The 13754-nt window shown below is 45.9% G+C and overlaps 1 protein-coding gene across 7 annotated transcripts in view; it reads left to right on the top strand.

Annotated features, from left to right (window-relative positions):
• PHKB (phosphorylase kinase regulatory subunit beta) overlaps positions 1-13754 on the top strand; it is a 1358073-nt gene that overhangs the window by 1254661 nt on the left and 89658 nt on the right. The window lies entirely within an intron of this gene.

Here is a 13754-nt window from a genome sequence, read left to right as displayed (position 1 = left end):
CAGCGACGCCCCCGGACCAGCTGCCTGCTCGAGGACAGGCAGGACAGCACGTACTGGGGACAAGGGAGCAACCACCTCCTCGTTCTGAAAGTCAGGCGCCATTACCACCCCATCAACGAGCCCACAATGGAGGGAGGGGGGCGACATCGTTATCGGGAAAAACAGCAGTTCGAGCCACCGGAGGAAGCACGGCTCATAGTCCGGGAGTGGCGCAAAGTGAGAGCCCCTTCGCCTCCTGCTGATGCGGGTAGCCCACGGCCGAGAAGGCACTCCAAGATGGGGTCTGCTCAGCCCGCAAACAGCGTTGCAGAGAGAAGCGTTACAAGAAGTACACACTTCAACTCAGAAGGGGAGTCTCACCACAATGGAAAGGGTCCACACCGTCTACCCTGCAATCGGCAGCGCTCCCTTATACATCGGCACCTCCCCAGCTCGTCCTACCGACTACGTTCCAGCAACGTCCAGCGGCGGCGATCGGCACAGGTTCCAGGGACAACAGCGGAGGTCGGCGAACGCTGCGAGTTCTCCGTCAAAACAGCAGGCAGAGACCTCGGAGAAACGCGATTGGCATCAGCTCGTTTATGTCTCCGTTTCACCGCGCCTACACGTCCGTCCCGTCCGCCATCTTGGCTCCTCCCCCCTCCTGCATCCTGTTGGTGAAACATTCCAGATGGCATATGCAGGCTCTGAATAAAAATACTTTCCTTTGCGTACTATTATACAGAAAAATACACATTTTAAAACAACCATTAATTAAAAAGATAGAAGCACAAGTATTCTCGGTTTCATAGTGGTTTCGGAAGCAGATTCTAAGTCGGCCAGTGCAAATTCAAAGTTCAAAAGTTCAGGCTTGTGTTAGCTTTTCAGTAAGTTTTTCAAAATCGCTTACATATTTAATTATTCGACAAATGAATTGTGGATCCGCTGAGTCCAACGCATTTAATATCGCTGAGCGGCATGTGCGAATTCCTATTTCATTGAACTTTACCCGAAGTAAACTCCGGCGATCACGCTCCAGTGCTGGACAAATACAGATCAGGTGGATGATGTCTTGTACTGCAGCACCACATAGATTACAGGCTCTGCTATAGGACCTAAAGTTTCAGTGAGCTCAGCACCAGGGTAATCTGTCAGATTGCATTCAGATTTCGCAGGAAACTGCAAAAGATCTTCAGTGGTGACCGCTGGACAGCGATTTGGTCTGCGGCATACCCTTCTACCTACCCCAACCAGGTTTGATAGCCGTGAAAGCTGCATAACTTCTTGGCTGGGTAGGCCAATTGGGAGAGGTGGAGATCAGAGGTCTCTGACCTCCGGCTGAAAAGTCTACTCCACATCAATTTGTTGGAAGTGAGGGTGGTTCACTTGGGATTGAATACCTTCCTGATCATCATCAGAGGAAGGATGGTGCTCACGTGAAACACATCTGCATATGATACTGCAACAGTCAGTTCTGGGTGGGGTCTTGGGTTCGGTGCCAGAAGGCTCTTCACCACTGGAAGTGACTGAACTACCAGGGACGTTCTCTGATGGTTAACCAAATTGACTTACTGCAAGTTAAGTTTTCTTAAGTTTTTTTGTTCATTTTTGTGTCTGGCTCACTTCTCTGCTATTGCCGGATCAGCCTCCTTTATTTTAATCACCTGTTGCCATAAGTTGCCCGATCGATCCCTACGTGGCTCCGGACCGGATCGGGAGGTATTTCCTCGTAGAAATCGTGCTAGTTAGCACACCAGATCCTGACGTTTTGGCTCATGAGGTTTATCTACAACTCCAAAACAGTTGATCAAAAGACAACGTCTTTTTTTGCTAGGTACATTACTTTTACCTGCACTGTAATTTTTCCTCACTTTTATTAGAAAATTCTGGTATTAGTTAGAGAAACGTGAGTAAGGTGGGGATTTGTGCACCCTGTCCTGAAGAAGGTGCTTCTGGCACCGAAACATGTCGACACACAAAAAAGGATGTAACACACATTGTCAGCGTAGTAACCTCCCACCCTCATTTTTAACAGCACCAGCCCGGGGGCTTATTAAATAATTTTTAGTCACCCCACGAGCCAGGTTCTTTTTAACTATCACTATTTCCCAAACCCCACAATACAGTCACATTTATTCAAAATACCCCCTCACCAACACCACACATAGTCTAACAAGTGCTCCCACGTCTCCATAGGTCGCAGCACGCCGTACCCCGTAGAGGGGTACGATGACCCCGATGATGAAGCATGACACCAAGGGGCCTGTTGGTGTGTGAGGGGTCCTAAAAACATAAAGGTGTTCCCCACTATGTGGGTGTTGGTACATATGTTCACGAAGCACTGCTGTCTTGGCCATTGGGTCCTTCAAGAGGGCCATTTTGCGCATTCATCCTGCAGGACATTTTGGTTTGAGCAGGTTCACAGACCCATCCGCTTGGGAGCTACTGCTATGGTATCTGTTCACAAGGTGGTGAATCTGCAGTTGGAAGTATCCATCAGAAGAGCACGTTACTCACCTTCAGTAACTTTCTTTCTTGTCGATACTCATTCTAACTTCAGATTTCTCACTCACCCTTCCACATCCTTGTTCTGTGAACAGGACTCATTTAACTTCTAAAAAGGTTCCAGTATAGAGGTCTGCACACTCATCATGCCAATCTCCGATGGGCTCTGCGTCCGAGGGAGCAGACAGCCTGAGGGAGAAACTGACATCAGTGTGCGTGGGTGTTGCGTATAGGTGGCGCTGCTCATCACTTCCATAGCAGAATGACATTTGTGTGGAGTGTGGTTCCGTGGTCCCGAATTGGGTTCGATAGTTCCGAAACCTGATTTATAAAGATTGTCGGAAATGGATGATCTTGGTGTCAGCAGACCGCAAATGACGAGTCTAACGTGTCTGAGTGTTTTCGTATGAATCAATATAGGAGAACACTCTACATTTGAGGATTTAGTTTGAACCCTCGGGTTCCATTTTGTATGTGGCAGCCATCTTGTATGGTTGCCCTAACATAGGCCTTGCGATTGTGGCTGAACGAGTCCTTGACACGTACGCCTTAGCTGACTTCTGGTTGACCTGGCCGAACTGACTCCTCGCCTGGGGCAGATCCTGCTGTGCCAGTTCCTTGGTTAGCAGCTGCACTGATAAAGATCAAAGAACAGGACGTGGTGCGATTTTATGGCCCACCGTTCCCACTCCTCTATCTCCTTTCCATCTGTTTCTGCCTTTCCTTTACGACATGTTCATCGATCTGGGTTGATGGTTTTATGGTGGGTTTGTCCGGCCTGATCGAACAGGAAACTTAGCATATGTGCGATCGTTTTGGTGGGCTGGACAACGGAAAGTGGGATTAACTTTGACTATCGTGATTCGCCACTTTTTGAAATGCTACTTGTTCATTGGTTAGTTTTGTATGCACTGAATGTAAATTGTGATGTTGCCAGAAGCGTAATTTTCGGCATAAAAGACCGAGTTTCGTTCACTGAGTTGGTGCAGTCTCTGTCGAACTACCCGTGTGTACTTCGTAGACCTCTGTCCCTGGTTGCAACCATTAAACTTTGGTCTTTAACGCCACCGAGAAGTATCCTGTGTCTCTGTTTGCCAAGACAGGGGAATCCGGGGTCTTTGGGTGTTGCCCTGACACCGCTGGGTTATTGTAGTAGTATCGGTTCCGAGAAAACCCAGTACCTCATTTGGCGCCCAACGTCGGGCGACTTCAGCGGTACCGGTCCAAGCCAGAGGTTCGTGAGGAGCTTCGTGAGAAAATTCCGGAGGTTGGCCAGCCACTTCAGCGACCCCTGTATGTCGACGTGGTTCCGAAGGTCTTTTGCCGCGAGGTTTCCCGCATCCCGACGGCTACGAAGGACTGCTGCCCTGACTGTCGCCCTGTTTTGGAGCCTTAGACGTTTGTAGAGCGAGACGATTGACGGGTCTTCTGGTGACGCCATCGACAATTCAGTTAAGTATAAAGGGAGCGCCTCCTAGTTCTTAGTTTGGTTTGTATCCTTTAGTGGATAGCTTTGATTTGGTACCTGCAGGCCCAAAGCCAAGGGATTCGTGTATTCACGAGCTTATCGATTTTCGATTACCCTTGTTGTTTGAAGCTAGACTAGTGAGCAAGATGCCTGGTTTTAGCAGTCTTAGGAATTTGTTTAGTTGCGGTACTATGAGGGATTCCCGGTTAGAGGATTCGTGTCCGGTTCCTCCGATCAGAACTCCTACATACGAGTTGTATGTGAAACATGGTGTAGGTCCTATTAGCTATAATGAGATTTGGGTAAAATATACGAAGAATGACGGTGTCCTACAGTGGCCCCATTATGGTAGTTTTGAGACAGAAGTTTTAGATAATCTTGAAGTGAAGTTGTTCAAGAAGAAAGCCCGGCCGGCAATGTTTGACTCTTTCCGCATATGGCGCAAGGAAGCCAAACAGAAATAAATTAAGTTAGCAAAGAAGAATAGAAAGGGTATGTCAATGGTGCAAGCTGCCGTTGCATACAGAGATAACGAAGAAGTGAAAGACAGTGAGCAGATGCTTAGAGTGAGGAAGTTAGCGGTAGACAGATGCTACCCAGTCTTGCCAGCTAAAGAGCAAAAAGACGAAAAGGATCTTGTAAAAGATCCTTTGATGTCGCATTTGTTAACTTCGCCTCCACCGTATGCGCAGAATGCTACGGCACCACCGCCACTACCTGTGGCTGTGCAGTTGCCGGTTGCTTTGCCTTCTGTTATTCCTCCACAGCCAGCTCCTTCGTTGGTTGTTGTTCCTAATGCGCAGCCTTCTCAAGGGTTGCCCACTTTGCCTCCTTCTGCTACTACACTCTCTATGCCTGTTCCGACTATGGATCCTACTGCTACTGTTTCGTCTCCTCTTGTCCTTCTGACTGTTCCTTCTCCTAGACAGCGGATGACCGCTGCCTTTTCTAATTTCCTAACTCCTATTTTGGGACAAATGGGTATGTCTCCTATGAATGAGCGTAGACAGTTGCGTAGCCAATTGCCCGATACAGATGAACGAGTGGTTTTAGTCAATATGACACGTAGATGGATGACGTATAAGTCCCAGTATGATCTAGAAGGTATTATGGATGTTTTCCGACAATGGGAAGCACCAAAGCAGTGTTATGTTTTTGAGCTTATGTGTGCGTTTCTCCATGAACAATGGATGGATGAATTGGGTAGAGTTCCTGTAGAATTATCTCGATTGCGTTTGGAGTTTGCCAAAGGAACGATTGTGAGTCTACCCGATGTTGAGAAAGCGGTATCAACGTTACTATTGCTCCGTAGCGATGTTCCTATTGAACGGCTGTTCGAGCCAGATTCGTCAGTTAAAAGACATGCGCGTCAATATCCGATGCAAGAGGTTCCTCCAGTATGGAGACCTGCTGATGCTGCTGCTCAGCCACCTGTTTTTGCGCACTTCCAGCGAGTGTGGGTTCATGTACCATGGAAGCGTGCAGAAGTTCTAGCACCTAAGCAGACTTTACCAGATCCGCGAAAGAATCCTGCAGGGTATTATAAAGAACTTGCGCAAACTGTGAGTTCGTGCGTCATGAATTTGGCGGATATAGATATGTTGTTTGGGAATGTTGTTCCACAGTCCATTTGAATGTTATTCGATATACAGATCATGATAATGAATTGGGCGATTCGTGGGTGAATCTCGCTGCAGCAAATGATAGACAAGTGGGAGGTGCTAAGCCTGAAGATGTTATTGCTGAACTTCCTGGTAGAATTATCACTTTCATGAAGACTTTAATGCCTGAAGTCCGTGTTAATTGGGACAAGTTGTCGGCTTGTAAGCAGAAGAAAGACGAGTCTGTCTCAGACTTTTTCTCGCGTTTTGAGGAAACTTTTGTTGACCATAGCGGTCAAGATATGGCTACTGAGGGTGGCCAGAGATTGTTTGTTGATAAATTTGTGCACAATCTTCTTCCTGAGTTGTGTACTAAGTTGAAGGATTCCGAGAGTTCTTGGCCTGTTTCTACTTCGGCGCAAATTCTTGCTACAGCTCAGTACTACGAGAATAGGCGTAAGGATGAGTTAGAGAGAGCGGATAAGAAGACTAAGGAATTGAAGACTAAAGTTCTTCTACAAGAAGCTTATCCACCCGTGTTAATAATCAGCGTGATTATCAGCAATCACCACAGTATTCAAGGAACTCGCAAAGAGACGAGACTCCTCAACAACAGCGTATTCAGTATGGGCCTAATCAGTGTGCATATTGTAGAGAAGAAGGACATTACAAGAACAGTTGTCCGGTTTTGTTGCAACGTGCTAATAGTGCGCCTGGTGTTAGAGGTAGAGGTGCTCAACAAGTGCCTAGAGGTAGAGGTCGCGGACAAAACGCGCGCCCTTTGCCTCCGCAAAATTCAATGAACAGTTTTGATCAACAGCAGAATTCTTCTGGTAGGTCTACACAGTACTATGTAGATGATTATTATGCTGAAGGTGACGAAGAGCAAGGTAATGATTGTTAGGACAGCCATGGACAAAGAGAGGGAGTTGTTTCAGTTCTGGTAGATCAGAGTGGACCTTACGTGGAAGTGATTGCATCAGGTGTGTCAGAGCCTTTTCTGCTAGACACTGGTGCTACGAAGAGTTTTATTATGCATTCCAAACTCCCTGGCGCACCTTTGTCTGGCTTCAATAATGTTTCTATAGGTTTTTCTGGCGCCCCCGTTATGAATCCGATTTCTGTTCCATTGCCTCTTTCTGTTGGTCCTCGTAGGTTTGAAGCACCCCTTCTTTTGACTACAGGTTGTAATGAGAACTTCTTAGGCCTTGATTTGTTGAAGAGATTATATGCGACTCTGTACTGTTCTCCGTCAGGAGTACATCTTACTTTGGGCGAGAATGTGATTTCTCCGATATATGTTTCGAAAGATTGTCTTCCACCGGAATTGTCTTCGCTGTCAGATTCGTTGTGGGCTACGGGTCCAAATGATGTGGGCCTGTTAGACATTCCTCCATATGTTGTGACGTTGAAAGCGAATGCTCGTTTACCACGCATTCCGCAATATCGTATTTCAAGCGATGGTGAACGAGCGCTTTTAGCGATCATTTATGATCTGATTGACAAAGGCGTTATTGAAGAAACTCGAGGTAATGTGTGTAATAGTCCGGTTTTGCCTGTTCTGAAGAGAACAGATTCTTCACAGCCTCCTGTATATAGGTTTGTTATTGATCTCCGTGAAGTGAACAAGATCGTTGTTCCACAATTCCCTGTTGTACCCGACATTGCTGCGTTACTGACTTTGATTCCAGCTTCTGCTACCTGGTTTTCGGTGATTGATTTGAAGAATGCTTTCTTCAGCATCCCGATTGCCATAGAGAGTAGAGATATCTTTGGATTCTCTTTAGGAGGACGAAGTTTCCGCTTTAAGCGCGCTCCTCAAGGTTATTGTGAGAGTCCATCAATTTATAGTCAAGCTTTGAAGACGCAACTTGATTTGTTAACCCTACCTGACGGTGCGGCCCTTATCCAGTATGTTGACGATCTGTTGGTCGCTGCCGATACTGAAGACATATGTAAGGATGCCACTGTGTCCTTGTTTTGTCATTTGTCTGAGTGCCATCACAAAGTTTCTCTCTCGAAGCTACAATTCTGTTGCCAAGAAGTTACCTACTTAGGTCACCTCTTATCGAAGGAGGGAAGGAAACTGACCCCAGAAAGAATCCAGACCATTGCGAGAATGAATGTCCCTACGACACAGAGAGAAGTACGTGCCTTTTTGGGTATTACGTCATACTGTAGACAGTGGATCCCAAATTGTTCCCTTCTAGCGAAACCTTTGATAGCTCTTACGGTTAAGGATACTCCAAATCCGATTCCTTGGACTGAGGAATGCCAAAAGAGTTTCTCTGAGCTACGAAATGCGTTGTGTTCGGCTCCTGTGTTGGGTACTCCCGACTACAGTAAGCCTTTCACATTGTATGTCCATGAGAGAGAAGGATGTGCATTGTCGGTTTTGACCCAACAATTTGGCGGGAAGTAACGCCCATGTGCGTACTTTTCGTCAACTTTAGATCCTGTGGCTAGAGCGTTGCAGAGTTGCCTGAGAGCAACTGCAGCAGCGGCTGTTTCGATTCGACAATCTGCTGGTTTGGTTATGGATAATACGTTAGTGGTTATGGTTCCACATGCAGTGGATACCTTGTTGAATCGGACGAAGACACAGCACTTGACTAGTGCTCGGTTGTCAGGGTATGAGCTTACGTTGTTAGCACATTAAGAGGTGCAATACCCTAAACCCGGCTACGTTGTTGCCAATTTCGCTTGAGACAGACGATGATAGTGAAGAGCAACATGATTGTTTCTTGAGAACTGAAGAAGAGACGAAAGGGAGGATAGATCTGAGAGATACTCCTCTTCCTGATTGTAATGATGCCTTGTGGGTTGACGGTTTGTGTTTTAAATTGCCAAATGGCGATACCACTGCAGCATATGCTGTGACGACTTTACATACAGTTGTCGAAGCTGCGCGTATTCCGTATAATTCAGCTCAAGCGGCGGAATTGATTGCACTTACGAGAGCATGTGTATTGGCGAAAGGGAAAAGAGTGAATGTATATACTGACAGCCAGTATGCGTTTGGAGTGGCCCATAGTTTTGGACGATTGTGGCGTGAACGTGGATTTTTGACATCGCATGGGACGAAGATCCAGCATGGGCAGCTGGTGAATGAACTTCTTGAATCTCTTACGTTACCTTTGCAAATAGCGATCGTAAAATGCAGTGCTCATAGAAAGATCACGGATGATGTTGGTCGTGGTAATGCGTTTGCGGATGAAGTTGCGAAAGAAACTGCTAGGAATGTGGCGAGTCGAATGTATGTTGTGGGACCAGCGAGATGGGTTCCGGAGAAAGGTATGTGTGAAGACACCATTGAGAGCTTGAAGATTATCCAGAGTGAGGCTACCGAGAAAGAGTTGGATGAATGGAGAGAGAGTAAGGGAAGGTTGGATTCGAACGGTTGTTGGACTGATTTGTCCGAACATCAAAGATGGTTGCTGCCAAATGCGTATGTGCTTCCAGTTGTTACAATGGCGCATGGATTGGCACACATTAGTGTGAAAGGGATTTGCAAGTTGTTGGCTCCGGTTTGGCAGAATGTGGGAATACCCAGATGTGCAGAGAATTTGGTTAAGAATTGTATGGTGTGTTTGATGCATAATCCTGGCAAGGGAACTCCAACACCAGCTGGTCATTTTGCTCCTCCTAAGTATCCGTTTGAGGCTTTGCAGCTAGATTTTATCCATATGGAAAGATGCAACAACTTAAAGTATCTGTTAGTGGTTGTTTGCTCTTTTTCTAGATGGGTAGAAGCTTACCCCCTTAAGGACAACACTGCTTTGTCCACTGCCAAAGCTTTGAAAAAAGAATTCTTCCCTAGGTTTGGATTGCCGAGAATCATTTGGAGTGATAACGGAAGTGAGTTTGTGGGACGAGTGATGAAGAGAGTGTGTGATAGTCTCGGAATTAGGCAGAAATTCCACGCTGCAAATCATCCCCAATCAGCTGGTTTAGTCGAGTGCTACAATGGCACTTTGAAGTTGAAATTGGCCAAAATTCAAGAGAGCACTGGTTTACAATGGCCAGATGCTTTGCCTTTAGCACTTTTGTCCACCCGAATGACTGTGCACTCGCGAATGGGTTTGAGTCCGTATGAGGTCGTGTTTGGTCGCCCGGCGAATATTTGGGGCGTATCAAGACCAACGAGATTTAGCGACCTTGAGTACCCTGTTTTGCTCGATTACTTGCGTGAACTGACAACTAAAATGAGTGTTTTACGCCAACAGGTATATAATTCTCTACCACAAGCTGCAGAAGATCCAGGCCACCTTATCGAACCTGGTTCCTGGATTTTTGTGAGGAATTTCCAACGTACTAAAAACGAACAGCCCCGTTGGACTGGACCCTACCAGGTCCTGTTGTCGACGAGATCTGCGGTGCGAGTCCGTGGGAAACGCCACTGGATACACGGCTCCCACACGAAGAAAGCACCCTTACCTTTGCCGTATGATAAGTGGGTTCAAGACGGTCTCGCAGATTCTGAGACAGTCCCGAAATTTGTGACGTTCAGTGATGCTCGTTTGATTGGGACTAACTCAGAACAGGAAAGTGACTCTCTTTTGCAAGCAGCAATACCTCCTGCAGATCGATTGGACACTACAGAGCCTCATCTTTTGTTTGTTGATCAAGAATTACCTGGAAGAAATAGATACAATTTGAGATCGAGAACAAAGGACAAATAAAGTTATAAAGTTGATTTTTTTTTACTGTTTGCAGGTTAACTCTCCACCAAGGATCTACGTATTTTTGTTTTTCTGAACTGCCATCCGGTTCTTGCTGCTAGGGTCGCGGTTGCTACCAGTCTTGGGAGTGTAAGCCTGAGACACTAGGTCTTGGGTTCTGTTGGTCCGAGGCAGTCTTCCTGGGTGCAGCAGAGGCACTCTCAAGCAGAATCAACCAACCACCGCGGGCAGCAACTTTAGTTTAGGATGGATTTCTTTGAGTTGGAGAGACCTGTGCAGACACTGACTTTTAGAAAACGTATTTGCAAAATAATGTCGAAGAAATGTTTTTGGATACCATGCATACTTTTACTACTGAGTTTCGTAATTTTCATAATTGGTTATATTGCATCTGTTTTTAAAATGATGTCTAATCCCACTGTGCAATCTACACCTTCACCTACTGTTTCCTCTCATTCTTTCCACCCTTTGCCCGAATATGAGGTAGTCAGACGTAAGGAATTCGCTAATAATTCCTTCATACAGCTTTTACATCAGCATCAGTTAGTGATCAATACAACGAACTGCTGGATTTGTGGTTTGATGCCTCATACAACCGATAAAGGAATTCCTTATTTGGTTCTGCCCTTTAGTTTGAATGGTTCGATCCGAGCTTACAGAACCATGTTCATATATGCCCACAGTGTTGACCCCTTACGTTCACAGAGAGATAATCCGAAGAATAGTCCTATAGCTAGTGGCATAGTCGACATGATTAAAGGGACTAATGCAGTAGAGACTATTCCGAAAGACTAGAGGCAACCATATAGTGGTTGGAACGTAACTGGATATGGAGTTAGTCTGAGTATTAACCAGCGTGCGAAAAGTCCCCTACCGATCTGGATAGTGCCCCATAAGGGCTACTATTGTCTGCAGGGCAGCGGTAAGAATCCGAAGGCTCAGTTAGGGAAGAGCATTTGCGCTGAGACTTACGTGTTTCCGTCTGTCTTCCCCAGCCTTCTTAGCTGCTAAGGGTACCTATTTTGTTTGCTACGACAAAGCATACACATGGTTGCCCCATGACTTTTCGGGCACATGTTTTGTTTCCTTTCTGTTACCCCCCCACTTTTACAGCTGCGGCAGATTACCACAAAATGAGGATTGCTAGAGGTGTCTTTAGCCAAGAAGACACTGCAGGACAAGAACTGGGTGATTTCTTTAAGGGTTTTCTGCCGTTCTGGGGACCCATGGCTAACAGTGGGAATATTCGTCAGCTTACGAGAGTGATTGAGTCCACTATAATCGAGACTGCCGGTGCCCTTGGTAACCTGACTGCTGAGCTCCAGTCGGATAGACTTATGACACTTCAGAATAGAGTTGCCCTAGACGTTATTCTGGCCGATCGAGGGGGAGTATGTAGATTGATTCAATCAAGTTGCTGCGTTTTTATTCCTGACAATGCTCCGTCAGTCCTCCAGGCCATTTCCAAATTGCACAAAATCTCCGATTCTGTCCATCTGGACAAAGGGGATTGGTCTTTGATGGGATGGTTATGGGGATTGATATCCACTTGGGGTTGGAAGATTCTGATGGTCATTGGTGTGGTTCTGGCGATTCTGTTCATGTTTTGTCTCTGTGTACAGTGTGCTCCGGCTATTTGTGGCCTTTGTGCTACTTTGTGCGTACGGAAACCTGTCCGGAGAGAAATGCATAGCAATAAGATGATGCTACAACAGCATATTGATGACCTGATGAATATAGATCCGGATTCAGATTAAAATGGGTCTGGGTTTATTGCCTATGATGGGGCAAAAGGAGGGTCTGTGGTTCCGTGGTCCCGAATTGGGTTCGATAGTTCCGAAACCCGATTTATAAAGATTGTCGGAAATGGACGATCTTGGTGTCAGCAGACCGTAAATGACGAGTCTAACGTGTCTGAGTGTTTTCGTATGAATCGATATAGGAGAACGCTCTACATTTGAGGATTTAGTTTGAACCCTCGGGTTCCCTTTTGTATGTGGCAACCATCTTGTATGGTTGCCCTAACATAGGCCTTGCGATTGTGGCCGAACGAGTCCTTGACACGTACGCCTTAGCTGACTTCTGGTTGACCTGGCCGAACTGACTCCTCGCCTGGGGTAGAGCCTGCTGTGCCAGTTCCTTGGTTAGCAGCTGCACTGATAAAGATCAAAGAACAGGACGTGGTCCGATTTTATGGCCCACTGTTCCCACTCCTCCTTTCCATCTGTTTCTGCCTTTCCTTTATGACATGTTCATCGATCTGGGTTGATGGTTTTATGGTGGGTTTGTCCGGCCTGATCGAACAGGAAACTTAGCATATGTGCGATCGTTTTGGTGGGCTGGACAACGGAAAGTGGGATTAACTTTGACTATCGTGATTCGCCACTTTTTGAAATGCTACTTGTTCATTGGTTAGTTTTGTATGCACTGAATGTAAATTGTGATGTTGCCAGAAGCGTAATTTTCGGCATAAAAGACCGAGTTTCGTTCACTGAGTTGGTGCAGTCTCTGCAAACTACCCATGTGTACTTCGTAGACCTCTGTCCCTGGTTGCAACCATTAAACTTTGGTCTTTGACGCCACCGAGAAGTATCCCGTGTCTGTTTGCCAAGACAGGGGAATCCGGGGTCTTTGGGTGTTGCCCTGACACCGCTGGGTTATTGTAGTAGTATCGGTTCCGAGAAAACCCAGTACCTCAGGAGCTACACTACACCATCTTTTGGTGTGCATGAACACTGCTCTAAAGGTTTCGAGATCCAGTCTCATGCCTGAGGAATATTCACAAGGGGAGAAATCTACGGTTAGCTAGAGTATCCACCATAAAGATTGATACCGAAAGTAAGCATCTTTTTTATATGGACCATACTGTTACCGGAGCAAAGTGCCTTAAGTAAGCATCTTAGTTAATGAGTGTTGGAATACTTTCAGAGATGTTTTGGCTTGGTCAGTCGTGAGCATGCATGTCGTCACCCACACTTATGGTTCCAAAGTACTTCAGTAGTTATGTTACAGAGCTGTCACATTGGTACCTAGCCCTTATAGCCCCAACATAGTCATACAAAATAACGTTTTCAGACCTTATGTCTCTGAGAGACTCAGCCTTTATCAGAAAGTACAGTTTTTGACCAGCAAAACCATCAGTACTGTACATTCCTCCTTCAGAAACTGTGTTTGAAGGCTTGGCTTTAAAGAATTCCATTTTACTACGGCGTAAACCTGGATCTAGCAAGTAAGAAGGACTCCACAAGAAAACCGGAAAACAATCGGCTCACCCATTTAATTTTGTCTGCTTTTTTATTAGAATAATTGTAAAATTCCGAGTAAACAAACTATCCCTCTCTCGTTCACTCACTATCTTGCTCTCACTCCCAAACACCAATGACTCGGGTTTGGCCATGAACCTTTTACTGTCTACTAAGAGGATTCCTGCAAGAATTACATACATTTATTGGAGCGTTTAAATGGTGTGATGTGGTTAGGTACCTTTTTGAATTGTGTATTTTATTTCTGACTGTGTAG

The sequence above is a fragment of the Lissotriton vulgaris genome, chromosome 12 (assembly GCF_964263255.1).
Source record: "Lissotriton vulgaris chromosome 12, aLisVul1.2, whole genome shotgun sequence".
NCBI classification, from domain to species: Eukaryota; Metazoa; Chordata; class Amphibia; order Caudata; family Salamandridae; genus Lissotriton; species Lissotriton vulgaris.
This window is presented reverse-complemented; position numbering and strand designations above follow the sequence as displayed.